Consider the following 16,156-nt stretch of genomic DNA (forward strand, 5'->3'; position numbering starts at 1 on the left):
CTTTTTAGAGCACAGGTAATCAAGTAACATTTCACTACACAGCAAAATAGCATAAAGTTCTTACTGCATAAGCACCCATATTAGGCAGTAGAAAATCGTTTGGGAGTATTTTGGGATCAGACTATGCCCTGCAGTCACCTCTTGGCTCCCACTGTTCTTCCCAAATTAAAAGTAAAAAATTCTGAGACAGCTTCTCCTATTTTTACAATGGCTATGTTATATCTTACCTCACAAATAAACCCATTAACTTCTTCAGTAGGAGCATGATGGAACATACCTGTTTCTTATTTTGGTTCTCCCTATTCACAGTTGTCAGCCCTCAGATGAACAATATCCTTTCACCTTTCAGAAAAAAAAAAAAACAAAAACAAAAAAAAAAACCACATAAAATGAAGAATAGATATTCGTAAAAGTGTCAGAATCTGATCCTGAATTTATGAAGCACTCCATGTAATCAGTAACTAGGTAAGTAATAACTAGTGACTGCAGCTGCTATGCATGTGAAAACATAGCAAAGTAGATAGGAATTCCAGCTGTAAAATACTGCCTTTGAGAGATATGTACACATATGCATTCCAAAATAAGATGTATTTCTGAATAGGAAATTAGTCATCCTTTATGTGAAAAAATGTAAAGTTATTTGTTTTGAAACAACAAAAGTAGTAACTGAATCTAAAGACTTTGCAGGGTATTTTAAAATCCCCTTTTTCCTTCCACCTTTATAACAACAGAAAAGGAAGCAAAATTCAGATGCACCACTGTAAGTGTTTGGCATCCCTACAGCTACCAATACAAAATACCCCAACAGCATTACTTTCAGCAACTTGTTGGTTTGGAATACTCCCTGGCCTTTCAAAAATAGCATTTTGTATCTCAGTGTAATTTCCTGATATAACTGAACAAAAACACTCCCTTGTACAACTGCAATTATTTGAAATAAATAAGAGATAAGGAATTTTTAATATTTAGTGGGCAGTTTTTAGCAGTGTGCCAGTCATAGAGTGGCATTTCGTGCAAATACCTTTATTTGGCAGCATTTTAATTTTCTAAGCTGGAATACATCTTCTGGTCAATTCTTCACAAATAAAACTGGGAGATACAAGCAGAAGAAAGAAGGTAAGTGGCAAGTCTTAAACATCAAATAGTACAACAAAGCATTTTTCCAGTTCCACAAAGAAGATATTTTTGGCAACAATCAGTTCAGTGAACACGCTGCCCTAAACTGAAGGTTTAGGCACATTAGGATACAGGATTATAAAAACCATACATAGCACATCCAGCTATTCTTTATTGATATCAACAAAAAAAGATTCCTAAGACTTGTTTGAGGTGACAAACAATGGACTGGTTTAATCCCTACCACAACTTAAACTATAGTTTTTCTTTTCAATTCCCCATTCCAATTTTAGTCTTACTTAAGCTTTACATTAAAATGTTAGTAGCACTGTGTTTACATTAATAGGCTACCATATGATTTTTCATAAACTGAAATTTATCCTGAAATTGTAGAATTGTAAAACAGTTAAATATAGAGTGAGATTACACAGACAGAGCAGACTTTACCACTTTATTAAAATTGTGATTGTTCACATAAAGACTCAACCAGGTCACATATTAATAATTATCACTGACAATCTTTAACATCAGACTAAACCCACAAGTGAAGCAATATTACATCTCTCTCTCTCATTTATCTTTACTGCTTATGGCCCCTCTGTGGTCAGCATGTTGTGAGCTTCGTGGACATTTAATTATGAACACATCATAAATGTGGCTGACAAGGCAGAAGCTGGGTTCAAATGCTCTTGGGATGAAGGAAACATCATTGAAACCACTTAGACTTGCAGTACTTTCATTCTGTTACAATAAACAGTGTTCTGAGTTACCATATACACACTGAATATAAAGCTCCGTCCCTTCCTCATTACAGATTTTCATTTCATCAAACATTACCATATGGCTTGGTGAAAATATGAGAACGCACTGTTCATGACCTTTTAAAAATAAACTATTTACCTTTCACCACTCAAATTAGAATGGTGTAATATCAGTGTACTAAGGGCCAAATGCTGAATTTTTCCTACCAGTGTCTCACAGAATAGTGGGAAAAGAAACAGAAATGCAACACCTGGATAACAACACTATGAAGTATTTTGGCTGTGCTAGGTAATAGGTCAGATACCTCAGAGAGCTCAGGCAAAAGAAAGAAAGCATTCAACAGCAAATGTATTTTTTTGCTTTGAGTACCAATATGTATTACTCCTGCTTATTGGTAAGATAGAGACTAATAATTGCGGTACCTTATTATTGATCTTAGTGAAAGACGAAAACAACACTGAATAACAACAAATAACACATCCTACCCTCCCCCAAGGAAGTTGCCAAACCAAACAGTTCCCAGATACCACACATTTGAAAACAAATATCTGCCATTAAAATCATACAAACATTTTGTCTTGAAAACACCCATAAGTAAGCAAGACCAAGGCATATGGATTTGGTATAAACAGAGAGGAAATTTGGATAAGTCAGTACTGTACTGCCACACTGGCATAGAACAAGTTCAAGATCAGAATCAGGACAATGCTCTTACAGAAAGTTAGTTACAATACATTCTGATTCAAATTAGTTTCATATCCTCACAAAAGCTGTTTTCTACCACCCTCTCCACACCAGCTTTGGTTCTGGATTTTGTCTTTCATGGCAATTAAAATCCCTGTGGCAAATAATAGAGAGCATCTCGATTCTACTCAGATTCTTGAAACATCATTGTTATAAAATACTCTGAATTCTTATCATTTATAAGCTTTACTAACAAGAACACTATTTTAATAAAGCAGCCTATATTGTCCACAGAGCTGCCAAAACCAGCACTAAGATGTTTCCTCTAAGGTGATTTTTTTTCAGTGAAATAATATTCATAATGCTAAGAATTAACATTTGAACAAAGAGTAAATCTTGCAAGCTACCCTGATGCTTAAACACCTAGGTAAGAATAAATGTGCATGCAAAGAACTAACCAGTGTCATGTTTCAAAGCAACTGTCCTCTGTAGTGCTGAGGTACATATTTCTATACCTCCCCAAAAGACTAGAAATAGAAAAGACAAAGCATATAATAAAGCCAAGCACAATGAAAGAGCTCTGAAGAGAGAGCTGAAAAGTAGCTATCATGTTGGCAGATAAATTCTACACACAATTATTCATTCCTAGCCTCTTGACATGTAGATTAATGAGTTTGATAACCCAGGCTTCTAAGAAGTAGATTCAACTCTGTTTCACTAGCTTTCTTCTCCTCTTCTAACTACAAACAACACTTTGGTCTATTGAGGGAAGAAAAAAAAAAAAAAAAAAAAAAAAACAAACCACCAAATCGATACATTTTCACTGGTCATCAACATTTTTGCAATTGAAGTCCTATGTCAAAAATATGATATCTGCTGCGGGACATGGCTCTTTACTGGCCCTGTCAAGAATTCACAGGGGCTCATGTGATCACTGGAAGGAAGAGTTTTTGCTTCAACAGCCTGTGCTTCCATGCCAAGTTCAAAGTCATATAGTAGCCAAGGGGAGGAGGGTGGAAACCCCACACCACAACAGCTATTCTTGTAGTTATAATGACCCTATACTCACTGCAATGTGTCCTGTACATAAAATTTTCTATTTCCTCCCTGAGGCCAAATGACCTTTTGTCGACACTTTGGTTAATGTTCACTGATCAAAGTGGATTTTAAAGCAAGTGCTGTATCAGATTCCAGCTATGATGACTTATACAAGAGGTTGGGTCCACCTTTAACTAGTACCCCTAGTGATGCACACATGGGACTGGGGGAGAGGGGTGGAAGGAAAAATATGGTTAATGATTTACAGATTTATTCTTTGGTAAGGCAAGTCTTGCAGAGTGGAAATGTTTCATTCTTGATTGGTGAGCAGCTTTGAGTCCTTTTGTTAATCTCAAATGTTATGAGTTCAAATTCTCTTGAGTAACAAGGGTCATATGCAGCTGCTTAGGGTTTATCAGGAGGTTTTAAGGGATGGGGACTAGGAGTGGAAAGGAGGGGGTGGGGGGTTTGCTTGAGGTTATCCTCTTTTCCTGGTTAACCATGAGATGAAAAATAGTCTTTGGCTGTTAAGAAAATAAAAAAAAAAGAAGTCCTGTATTACAAAATTACTAAGATATTACTTAGATAATCACAATTTCAGAACCCTGTCTAGTGTAATTATAATATTTTTCCTGTTATATGAAACTGGAAATCAAGATTACAGCAGGCACTCAATGTATGCTAACAAGTTCATTCAGAGGGAAGGAGAAAGTTACAAGAATCCCTAAACTAAAAACAGGCTATATCAGACTAGCGATGCCAAAATAGCCATGGCATTCCATAGCATTCAAGCGCAGTTTATTTGCTCAGGCAAGGAGCGATATCTTTCACAGCCTTTTCCTACTGCAGATTTTCCTACTGCAAACACCATAACAGATCTTAGTTTCCTTATTTGTCTCTTTGCATGGCTCTCTAATGATGTGAACAAGCAATCAGTGTGTTTAAGTCATTTTGTGCCAATCACCACACAATATTATTTTACCTACACCTGACAGTAGGTGAGATTATTGGGTTTAGGTGTTATTATTTCTACCTTATATTTTATTTTTTTTATTCACGAAGAACTAAGCTGCAGTTGCAAAATTTTGGTTTAAGGAAAACTTTTTTTTTTTTTAATATTGTTTGAGCCAGATTACTTAAATTAAATTTAGTTGCCCTGGATTTTTTTGGTTGGTTGGTTTGGTTGTGGTTTTGGTGTGTTTTGGTTTTGTTTTGGATTTGGGATTTTTTTTAAAGTACCTTACTGTATGATGCAGTACCTGGCAGTCACAGGGGTGAACGACATGCTCCAGTAATGCCTTGCATTTTTATCTACAAGCTTTATGATCCTGTAGCATGAGGCACACCCCCTCACACATCCCAACTGTAAATCTGCTGCATGAAAGGTTATTTAGAGATACAAATTACTGTTATGCACAATCTCCTTTGTAATCAAATATATCTTCAGTTTAGTGTTCACTTTAGAGAGGTCTCACTCCTTTGATGCTCTTAAAGCCAACCTACTGAAACAAGTTCTGGAAAGAAAGTGTTATTCTTCAAAGTAAATCATAAGGAGGGAAGTTTTTTCCTGAAAGATCTTAGAAATAGCTCATGCTGCTGCTTCCAACTATTAATTTGCAGAGATATTCACATGAAGTGAACCCTGTATGTACTTAATATATTGAGCAATTGTCATGCAGACCTATCTTTCCCATTACAGCAGCTAAGGATCCACCATGCATCCAGAGAATCTAATCTCCAAGCATCTAATCTTCAAGGACAGACATTTCTGTAGGTTGAAGAACCAAGGAGGACAAAATATGAGGGTATTTATTATGATGATTGTTCACGGAAAACAGTTCTTTCTGCACCTCCCTGAATCCTGAATCTAAGCAGTTTAGATTTAATACAATAATTTAACTTATGAATTTGGGAAGGGAGCAGGGGTTTTTACATGCAAGTTAGGTTTTGTAAAGATCTGCACAGTTCCCTTCACTTGCCACTCTTGACATCTCTTTCGAGCCACACAACAGGTCTTAAGAATCCATATTCCACCATCACATTGGCACCTTCTCTTCAGACACTGCCCCCAAGCACTTCCAGCATCGTGCTACCAATGTTGATATACAGCATACTGTATATCAACATGCTACAGCCACCATGCTATAAACCAGGTACTTAATAGCATCTCAAACTACTACTACAGCCATAGGTATTCCAGACAAAGGAAGATACATAGAACATCAGCTTTACTATTACTGGAATGTCAACAGCACAGAAATTCTCAAAATAAACACAAACAGCCTGTGCAAAATGGTCACTCACACCGCATTTATATATACAGTCTTCAGACAGAAGATCAAATATATACAGTCTACAAGATAAATCCTGCTTTAGTAACCTAGAAGTCATTAGAAATCATTAAGGATTTCAGTGGAGATTACAGAGGAAACAACGGAATTAGTGAAGATACACACAAGGTTAACTGGGTATTACATTACAACAGCTTCATGGTTTTGTTGGGATTAAGCACTCAGTGTCAATAAAAGGTACACTGAAAAGTCTCATTTTATCAGAGTGGTGCTGGGAATGACTGGAACCATATTGATGGGCATAAAAGATGCTCAATGACTGCAGAAGCAAAGGAAACTTCTAAATTATCCGGACACAAATGGAAGCTAGTTCTAGAATCACTACTAATTTATAAATCAGTGGTCAGGTTATTATATGCATATCTTTTAATCCAGTCAAAGAAAATGGAGTATATTAGTCTCACCTTAAGAGCTTAGCCCTTTGTGTGTAAAGTCTTGTGCTTGTATTTCAAAAACCTCTGGGCCTCAAGACCTGGTAAATCCTCTTTGTGCAGTAGTTGTTACATTGATAGACACTGGGAACTCAACAAAAGAAATTATTTTCGCAGCCAAATTGATATGCAGGCACACATCTGAGCACATTTATCTCTAATTATCTGTTCTTGGGCATAAAACAAGCAGTTAGCGCAGAAAATATGCAGGTATTTATTTTATTTTATTCTTGCTCTGGAATCTGCTTAATGTGTGCAAAAATGAAGATTGAGTTGTCAGAGAAAGAACTGAGTCTCAAGACCACTACAATTGTGCCCCAAAGTGACTTGCCCATGTGAATTTTAAAACTTACATTTTCGGAAAGGCAAGAAAGGAACAGAAGTGCCTCTTACAGGACTACTGGAAGCACTAAGATTGGCTGCCAAAGAACATCAACATAACTTAAAGTACTTCACCAGAGCCACGCAACTTTTTTGGCAGACTTGCAGGTTTTCTACACCCCTTCTGGGGGTAAAATGTAGTACTTTGGATATGTGCACATGGTAACAGATGGTATAATGCCCATTGTTTTAGTGGCAAATATTGCATAAACTTTTACATACCTCAGTATTCTGAAGCTGTAAGTTAGAACTTCTGGAAGGAGAAATTCATAGAATCAACAATTAAGGGAGATAATACAAACTGGTCAACGTTTATGACATGCATCTCTCAGATGAGATAATTCTGCATTGTTATTACAGATGTTGGGGGTTTTTTTTCTAAGAAAGATTTGTTCTGCAGCTTTCGCTGAAAAATTTCACCTTTTGCCACCTTACAGTACGTTGAGCACCAGGGACTGCCAGTATAGGAATCTTTCCACTATATTAATTTCAGTGGTGTGCATGTTATGTCTAAATTACTTATTGCCATAGAGCAGAGATCCGCGAGTTAGCTTTAACAAAGGGCACAGTGTATATTAGCTGCTACAAAGCCCTGTGGTATCTCAGCTAGATTTCTTTAGGAACCTGAAATCTCTATATTGCTCTGCCTAATGCAGCATAGACACATACCAGTATAGCAGGCCAGGAGCAAAAGCAAAATCCTGACTACATAACATATTCCAACCTACTAATCACTGTAACATCCTGCCTCTTATTAAGTCCTTTGGATGAAAGATATTACAGCAGTGAAAAACTTCTGCTTTTTTATTTAAAAAGAATAAATCTTACAGAGACACAAATAAGCACCACTTCTTACAGCAGCCTTTCCCCAAGAAAACAAGGCTCCTTGCGAGGGAACCCAACTACTAAGCAACAGATCGAATGCCTGAATACTTTTATAATAAGATGGATTCAAGCAACACATTCATGTACAGCAACAGAGATCCAAAGAATCTGGTCATTTAAAAGCCACACAACAGATGAGGTTATTGGAAGTTAATGTAAAAGTCTAACAAATTTTAAATAAAAGATATGTCCACAGTTCAACAAGCAGCCTACCCAGTTTCAATGAAATGTTCTAAGTACAGGTTAGAAAAACTGTATCAATACAGAAGAAATAACATATTTTACTTAAAGTGTGAAGCCTGATGATTCAGGAGCAAATGCTCCCTCCCGCCCCCTCCCCAACACTCCACTCACACACACACACACCGGATTCACAGGATTAATATGAGACTGGCTTGAGGGTTTTAGCAGTAACTGCTGCAAAACAAGTTCTGATTGGTTGATTCAGAAATTGGGATTCTGGGCAGTGTTTTATAAAAGGATAATGTATCTTTAAGCCTAGGTGCCCTTCAGGGAAATGTATTGGATAAATGTCTTCTGAAAAGCCTGTAAATATTCCATCGCCTCACTGTCATTACTACCATGAAATGATAATGAAGCATGAAAGAAATATAATTCCATATTCAGATGACAGCATTAGCCTTCATAAGCAAACTGAAATATTTATTAGTAAAATGTTCAGTATCTACGCCTGTAATCTAAAAAGGGACAAAAATGTTTTATAATAAAAAAGAGATTGAATGCAGAGGTAAAATCTGGTTGGCTGATTTTATTGCTTATTATTAAATCCAGGCAAAACAATTATTTTTTTTCTTTTCATTAGTAAGGCACCCAAATTAAAACTATGCCCTCAGGCTGTGAGGTTTACAGTAGTGATTAAAAACAAGAAATTGTGATGCATGGGGTTTTTGACAATGGTATAATCAAATTCATTCATATTGTTCAATCTTTCACTGACAAATATTTTTACAGTGAAATATACCAAACAAAGAAGCACATACAAGTACTATCAATACAGTGAAATTAGGAAGACTTGTTATTATTGCAGTAGAGAAGAGATACAATGTTTCTGTAATCTTGAATACAAACATTATAGTGTAGTTAATTAGGGTAATTATTGCCTAAATTGTGCTTAATTGTTTTATACTGAAAAGGATTTCTGAAAGAAGCCTTTTGGATTTCCACACAGCGCAAAAGTGAGTATTGTGCAGTGTAAGTATTTAGATGTGATTTCACAAGTCTGATTGCATTTCCTCTAAGTCAGAAAATACATCCTGAAGCAGGCTGGGACAGAGATAAACATGAGCCACATGCCTTGACCTCTGATTCACCTTATTGAAAAAGAGGCGTAAAATAGTCATTTAGTACACTAGCACCAGAGAGGATTCACACACTCCAAGCACAATCTTTAAAAAAAGAAAAAAAATAAAAATATAAAAAAGTCTTTGAAGTGGATGAAAAATTAGAAATTCAAGTGACCACGATCAATTCTGAAACACTGCACAAAATTAATTACAGTTTTGCATCAGAAGCAAGAATGTAGATTTCAGACAGTCTATGTCATTTATCTCGTGCTGTACAATATACAAGACGATTAAAAAGCCAAATCTGTTCCCACCCCCCAAGTCTAAGGCCTATCAGAGGCTGTGAAGTACAAATGATTAACTCCAAATTATTCAAGGGATTGTACAGAAGCTTCAACTTGAATGAAATTTGCGGCAAGTCACAGGAGCTATGGAGGGACAGATTTGCTGCTCTTTATCAAAATCTAGTCTGACTATCGCTGACAGAATCCAGATAAATTGCATAGTAATCTGGCAGTGGCTTTGGAAAGCTTGCTCTGCAAAATCTAAATCTCTAATTTCTATCTGTTTTTAATTGCTTGACTTAAATTTGCATTTTTATACAATTGGCTTAAAGGATTTATTCAGTTCTTTAGGCTACTCTAATAAAATTGGGTCCCATTTTGCACGGTATCTCAGAAACCTACTTACATTAAATAAGCATGCTGTATTACAAAAATATTTACTGTAGCAGAAAAAGATTCCTTTTTATGTCATGTTCAGAATTAGGTAAAGAATACACGTGTCAGGAAGCTCATTTTAAACTCCCCCATGAAAACATACCTCAGAATGAACAGGATGGCATAACAAAGAAAAGTGGGGGAAAAAAGCATTCATTCAACCCTGGATAAACTGGTAGGGGAAAAAATATACATATGTGGACCAAGGGTAGGTACACATGTAAATACAAGTCAGAAGCCACCAAAAACACAGTGTGCTGTTAACCAAGCATCTTGAACACAGCCACCCATGCAGCTCTCCAGAATCTGGGCATTAAAGCAAGAGCTTCCATTCTTGTAATTACCATGCTCCTACGTCATTAACAGGAGTGCTGGCATCAACTGACTATTATCCTTATAAACAAGTTAATATCACCCTCCTACATTATAGCTTACCTTACCCTAACCATAAATATTACAGAATACCACCATCTGAGCAGCACAGCTGGCTAATATCCTTCAGTCACTGTTCAAGTGAGTGTCAGAAACCAAGTTTAATGTGACAATTGTTTGGAAACCAGCATTTCAGCAGGATAACTAAGGCAAAACTACTAAGTTCCTTAAAATATTACACTCCTAATCACTTATTCAGCTGCATTTATCCATTCTGGGACTAATGCAATAGATAAGGCAACTTATTTCAAACACACAATTTAACTTTCTACTCAAGCTTTGCCAAAAGTTTTGCTCTATTTAGAAGATTTGGTTGTCAAAGGATATACAAAAGCCATGAGCACCTTTGGTTTAATTTGAGTATCCTTAATAATCTACAGTTTCCTTTTCCTTCCATGTGAGTGTGAACAAAACAGCACCAAACAGTTCCTGTATCACAACAAAAAACATGATCTGACCTCAACCATAAACAGGATTTGACCCTACATGCTATTCGCAATGCTTAACATGAACATAAATTAGAACTCATGATGTTCTGAATTTATAAGTTTATAAACTAAATTATAATTTAGTTACGTTCCAGCCTGAACAGTAGCTGCTCCATTACTTTGCTAATGGATAACATGTCCAGTATCCATACTTACAAAGAAAATCCACAAAAGAAATAAAGACAGTGAACTGGGAAGAAAAGTCACCTACTAGATAACATGAAATTCTTGAGGTAACTAGCTATCAAACATGGCAATTCTAATTCTGGCTATTGTGTAGATAAATCTATAAAGATATTCAAGGAGAGAGAGTTATCCAAATAGTACTTTTCCTCTTTTCAAATCAGCGATGTTCCTCTAGGATGTATAGGCAAAAAGAGTTCCAGTAGCAAGAAACCAAACCCTTTGCACTGAAGAACCACTCTGCATAGATCATCAGAAATAGGGACAGAAAGCAGGAATGATGCCACTTTCAAGGTTCAGTGCTCACAGCAGACCTCAGATGAGAAACCCATCCGTAACTGTTCTAATGAAACACCCACAAGCAATACAAGGATAATCAATAGTTCTACTGCAAAATCCAGAGGGACTTCATTTTGTTACTCTTGCTGATGTCCTACAAAACTGCATAGGGAGAACAATGTAGTTTCTTCTTAGAAAGTCAAACAAGATGCTAGGAGCTACTGCTTAAATGGCAAATTTAGGAGAGAATGACAGAACTCAATGTCAAATTGACATGGAATCAAAAGCCAATGTAACACAATGTACAGTCATTTCTTGTAGCTAGCAAAATAGAAAATAACTGCCTATAACCTGTTCTAATCCATCCGTGTCACACCTTTATTTTACTAGAAACCTTTACACTCACTCTCATTAATTACTGTTACTAAGCTAACCTTTCCTGAATATATGAGATATTCGATATGCGAAATGAGAAAAAATACACCTTAATATATTATAGAAGAAAAAATAGGCTGACAGACACTGTGTAACTCCAAACTGCTTATACTATATGTTTGCATCAAATACTCAAGGAGAAAGCAATCCATTGTTCTGCATTTCCTCTAGCATCAGAAATAACACAATACATGCAGCCAAGCATGTTTAAATTTTTTAAAACATGTGTACAATTACCAAAACTCAGAATGCACCTTACATACTATTCAAGCTTCATTGTGTCTTCTGATAATTTTGCTATCACTTTTTTGGTACTCTTTCCCTATATTACCATGTTTTTATAAGGTAATTCATATAAATCCTCTGTAAGATTACAGATAAAAATTCCATTTAACTGTTGAGTGCATCTTATACATGTTCCACAATGATACGTAATTTTCTAGCAACAAATTTCATATTCACCTTTGGATGTTAGCATGAAGGAAGACCTCCAAGGTTTTAGCAAGAGTCTTCATAAAAAATACATTTGCATTTATCCTTCTTCTTTCAGAGGTTTTGAATTTTACATTTCTCTAAGAATTAATATCTGATTTCATTCAGCTGAAGGTAGTTATTCTAAAGTATCCCTACCTTTTCACATTTCTCATCTTTGATTCCTTTGAATGGCTATACTGTCAAATATTAGAAGCAAAGAGATCTGTTTGGTGAAGCAGAATTCCCTAAAGCTGATTCCTGCCAATGTGAGTCAGTGTCCATTGTACTCCATCCATTTTTGCCAGCTAAATAATGCTGCTATAATCTGAGTCAGTTTTATAGGATTTAATTCAACTGCAATGTCAAACCAGCGTTCATATCTCACAGTGGGTTCGTTTTAAAATAAACAAATAAATACTTCTCCCCTTCAGCCATTCTTTGGCTGCTTCTCTCCACTGAATACATTCCACAAATGGTGTGTACCAACAGTCTTCCAAGCAGACGGCTCTAAAGGATCAACTGATGTTGCATTACATCTTTATATTTGGCAAAAATTGACCTAGGAAAAATTGTGCTGTTGTAGGTCCAAACTTGCAAAAAAAAAAACCAAAAAAAACCAAAAAAAAAAAAAAAAAAAAAAACAAAAAAAAAAAAAAAAAAAAAAAAAAAAAAAAAACACATGCCTTCAGCCCGCAGGATTCCACCTCTACAGCAGTCCTGTGCTTTGCCCCCTCCTAACACGTTAAAGCATACGAAGCTACAAAGCAGGAAAAAGGGATAAAGCAGCTTATATTTGGAACACCTCTCACAGTAGCCCCACTGATTTCACTGGCATTATTCATACCAAAAACAAATCACTTGCATAATTAAAAATATATACATTTTTTATTTAAAAAAATTTGAATTATTTTGATGTACTGATTAGAAAACCTCAATTAAAAGTCTGTAAGACCTTACATATTTTAAAAGTAATCATCTACTTACAGCTTATAAATTTATTTACTGAATAATTATATTATAACAAAATTGAGGTTTGATTGAGGCAGAGTCATCCAGTATTAGCAAATTTAAATATTATAAGTTGCTGGTGTAAAATCTTATGGCAAAACATAGAAATGTTAAAGTAGAGGGGGGCTTACAAAAAGATTTAAACGACACACACATCATCAAAAATATTTAATCTTGCCTTCTATCATGGCAATGACTGTTAATTCAGGCAGTAATTCAAACAAAAGCAGTCTTAAGGTTAACTGCAGCCTTTAGTTTTTTTCCTTTCGGAGACTTTTTCTGGTACGCTTCTGCTACTGCTGAAAACTCAGTGTTTAAATCACAGAGTTTGGTGCTTTTACCGGCATTTTTTAGGAACTTTGTCCCAGATATGCTGAACAAGATTTTCCAAATTCCTAAAGCAAGTTGACAGATAGTCAATTTGACCAAATTTGTTTGTTGCATTCAACAGCTTATTCAACCTCATACATACATAGTACAGTCATATTTAGGAGTGTGAGCTACTCCATATTGAAAAAAAACCTTCAGATATACCCGTATTTAGGTTTCCTCAAATGTGGCGAAAACAATATCAACACCCACTGCTAAAAAAAAAAATAAAAAAGAAGAAGAAGAAAAAAAATTTTTACCATAATAAACCCAAAAAGACTTAATGTCACAAGTAACATCCACCAAAGGAGAAGGAAGAGTAGAACAAGTGTCTGACAAAAAATGGTGATGTCTTGAAGGCCTGAGATGATATGTATACTTAACTTAGTGATCACGCTATCCTGATGAATGAATGCTTTGTGTAACCCAATACTGCATGGTGGAGTATTCCCTGAGTACAGAGAGGATATACTTTTTCTCTAAATGTGATTCTTTTTCATCCCTTGAGTGATCAGCTAAAGTTCAGGCAGCCTTGCTTCTCTTAGAAGCACAATTCAATGACAGAGTTACTCTGCTGCTATGTTTATTTACAAGGAACACAGAAGTCCTTACTCTTTGTTCCAAGCTTCTTTCTACTTGTTGCGTAGCTCAGAAATGCTTTTTAAGCATCTCTCAGAGTCAAATTGCATCCCACCCTTTGGCTTTTTTGTCCCCATGGTTCTATTGTTCCCTTGGATGTCAGCAACTCTCCCACAACCCTCCACACGTCACAAAGCTGCAGTGACAGCATTACACCCAAATTGTGTAATATTGTAGCATAGCATCCCTCCTAAATCCCCAAGGCCTCAGTGGAGACACCTCCCATTCTTTGGGCCGAAGGTTGCTGTTAATTCAGTTGCTTAGTTTAAGAAGAAATGTGCTGTTTCTTACAATATACTAAAGTATCTGCCTAGCATAGAACATACTCCACAAATCAAGCAAACCGTAAAAATATGGCACCATTAACATTCTTTCTATGCCAAAGTTCAAGGGAAGTAACAGAAATCTGTCTGAATCCTGCAACTATACCTTAAGGGGCCACAGAAACCTTGCAGAAACCTTAACCAGTATGGAAGTCCAGATCTACACCAAATACAACAAGAAACTGCTCTTAGAATGTACTGTAATTAAATGTTTGATGTAAGCATTTATTGTTTTTAAAGTGGCAGAGAAAATAAAAGTGCATTAAACATGTCATGATAAAGAATGGACAGTGTCATTTAATATTTTAGCACACTTTCTCATGAAACTATCACTTTATTATTTATAATAGATTTTTTTAAAGGCACATGTCTCATAACCCTGTACTTCAATTTCTTTATAATAATCCCACCTGTAAATCACCAGTTTCATCCCAAGAAATTACCTAAATACTTTGGAACAGGAAACCCCACATGGGTATGATGCTGAGGTTACCTGAATTAATTTATCCTTGTGAATATGCCAGGGACAGTGGAAACACATTAAAGAAATAATGTAGACAAGCAAGTAAAAGAAAAGTAAACAAAAGGGGTGAAAAAAATAAATCATGAAGAGCAGAGTTTGTGAGAGGAGAGACAGAGCATAAAAACCCCCATAATCCTATAAATAGATGGTACAGAATTTGCCCCACAAAAACAATTCTTTCTTAGATTTCTTTTGAGTTTGATTTAGCATCTGGCTTTCCTCAGAGAAAACATTTCAGAAAGAATTTGTAGACATTTTTTTTTTCCTGGACATCCTCTCTGAATGCAGTCCCCCTAACCTCTTGTTTCTACGACTGATATTGGAGAGTAGGGCACTGTTTACCACTAAAAGTTCAATTTAGCTGCAACAAATAGACAGGTTTTTTTAAAAAAAATCACAGCTTGGTGCTAAACATTTAAGCAATAGCAAAGGAAGAAAAGCAGTGGTGCTTTCTCATAGGATAAGAGGCCAGAGGTGCCGCACCCTCATATAAGGCATCTCAACTGTATTACCAATCATTCTGGGCATGTTTCTTATTTGAAAACAATCCCTTCCCTGTCCCCAGATATACAAACAAAGAGACTGCTCTTTAGGAAATCTTAACTCTACAATTCATAAGCACTAAGCCATAACATGAAGTATAAATCAAAACTATTTTTTCCTTAACTATGTGAACTACTGCACTTACTACTGGCCATCCACATAAGATATTCTGCATTCTGTATTCTGAAGTGCCTTTCCAGTGACCTCCAAGAGGGGAGATTTCACAGCAGCAATCCAATTCAAGAGTGATGAAAGCCTGAATAAGCCACTGAAGGCAACAAGCAAAAGTTATAGCTCTATCTCTGAGAAGACAAACACTGCTTGTCAATGCCATTTAAGTACTCAATATCACCCATGGAACCCACAGAAGCTCTGGCTTGCAAACTGATTTGTGTCACTAAGCGCATGTCTACACAGCACAGTAAAGCTAGGAAGAGCTACAAAGCCAGAAGACCTAATAATGGCTACAGAAATATTGTATCTGAATTAGTATAAAATTCCACCCATAGCAATCAGACCGAGATGTAAAATAAACCTCAGGAACATGAGTTGGTGATGAACCTAACATTGCTTCTGATAGTCAGGGTGTCTTATTCAATGGTAACACAGGTATATGTACAGGACACTGCAGGTGCTGTATCAATATAAAATAATAATCAGTTAATAAAAATAAGATACAACCTTTAACAGTTTCTAATTACTGAGTTTCAGCTACCTTCTAAGGGTATGCTTTCTCCTGCTAGTTTTTTTCCAAGTCATCTTAGTATGACAATGCATCACAAAAAAAGT

The sequence above is a fragment of the Psittacula echo genome (assembly GCF_963264785.1).
Source record: "Psittacula echo genome assembly, chromosome: Z".
NCBI lineage: Eukaryota > Metazoa > Chordata > Aves > Psittaciformes > Psittacidae > Psittacula > Psittacula echo.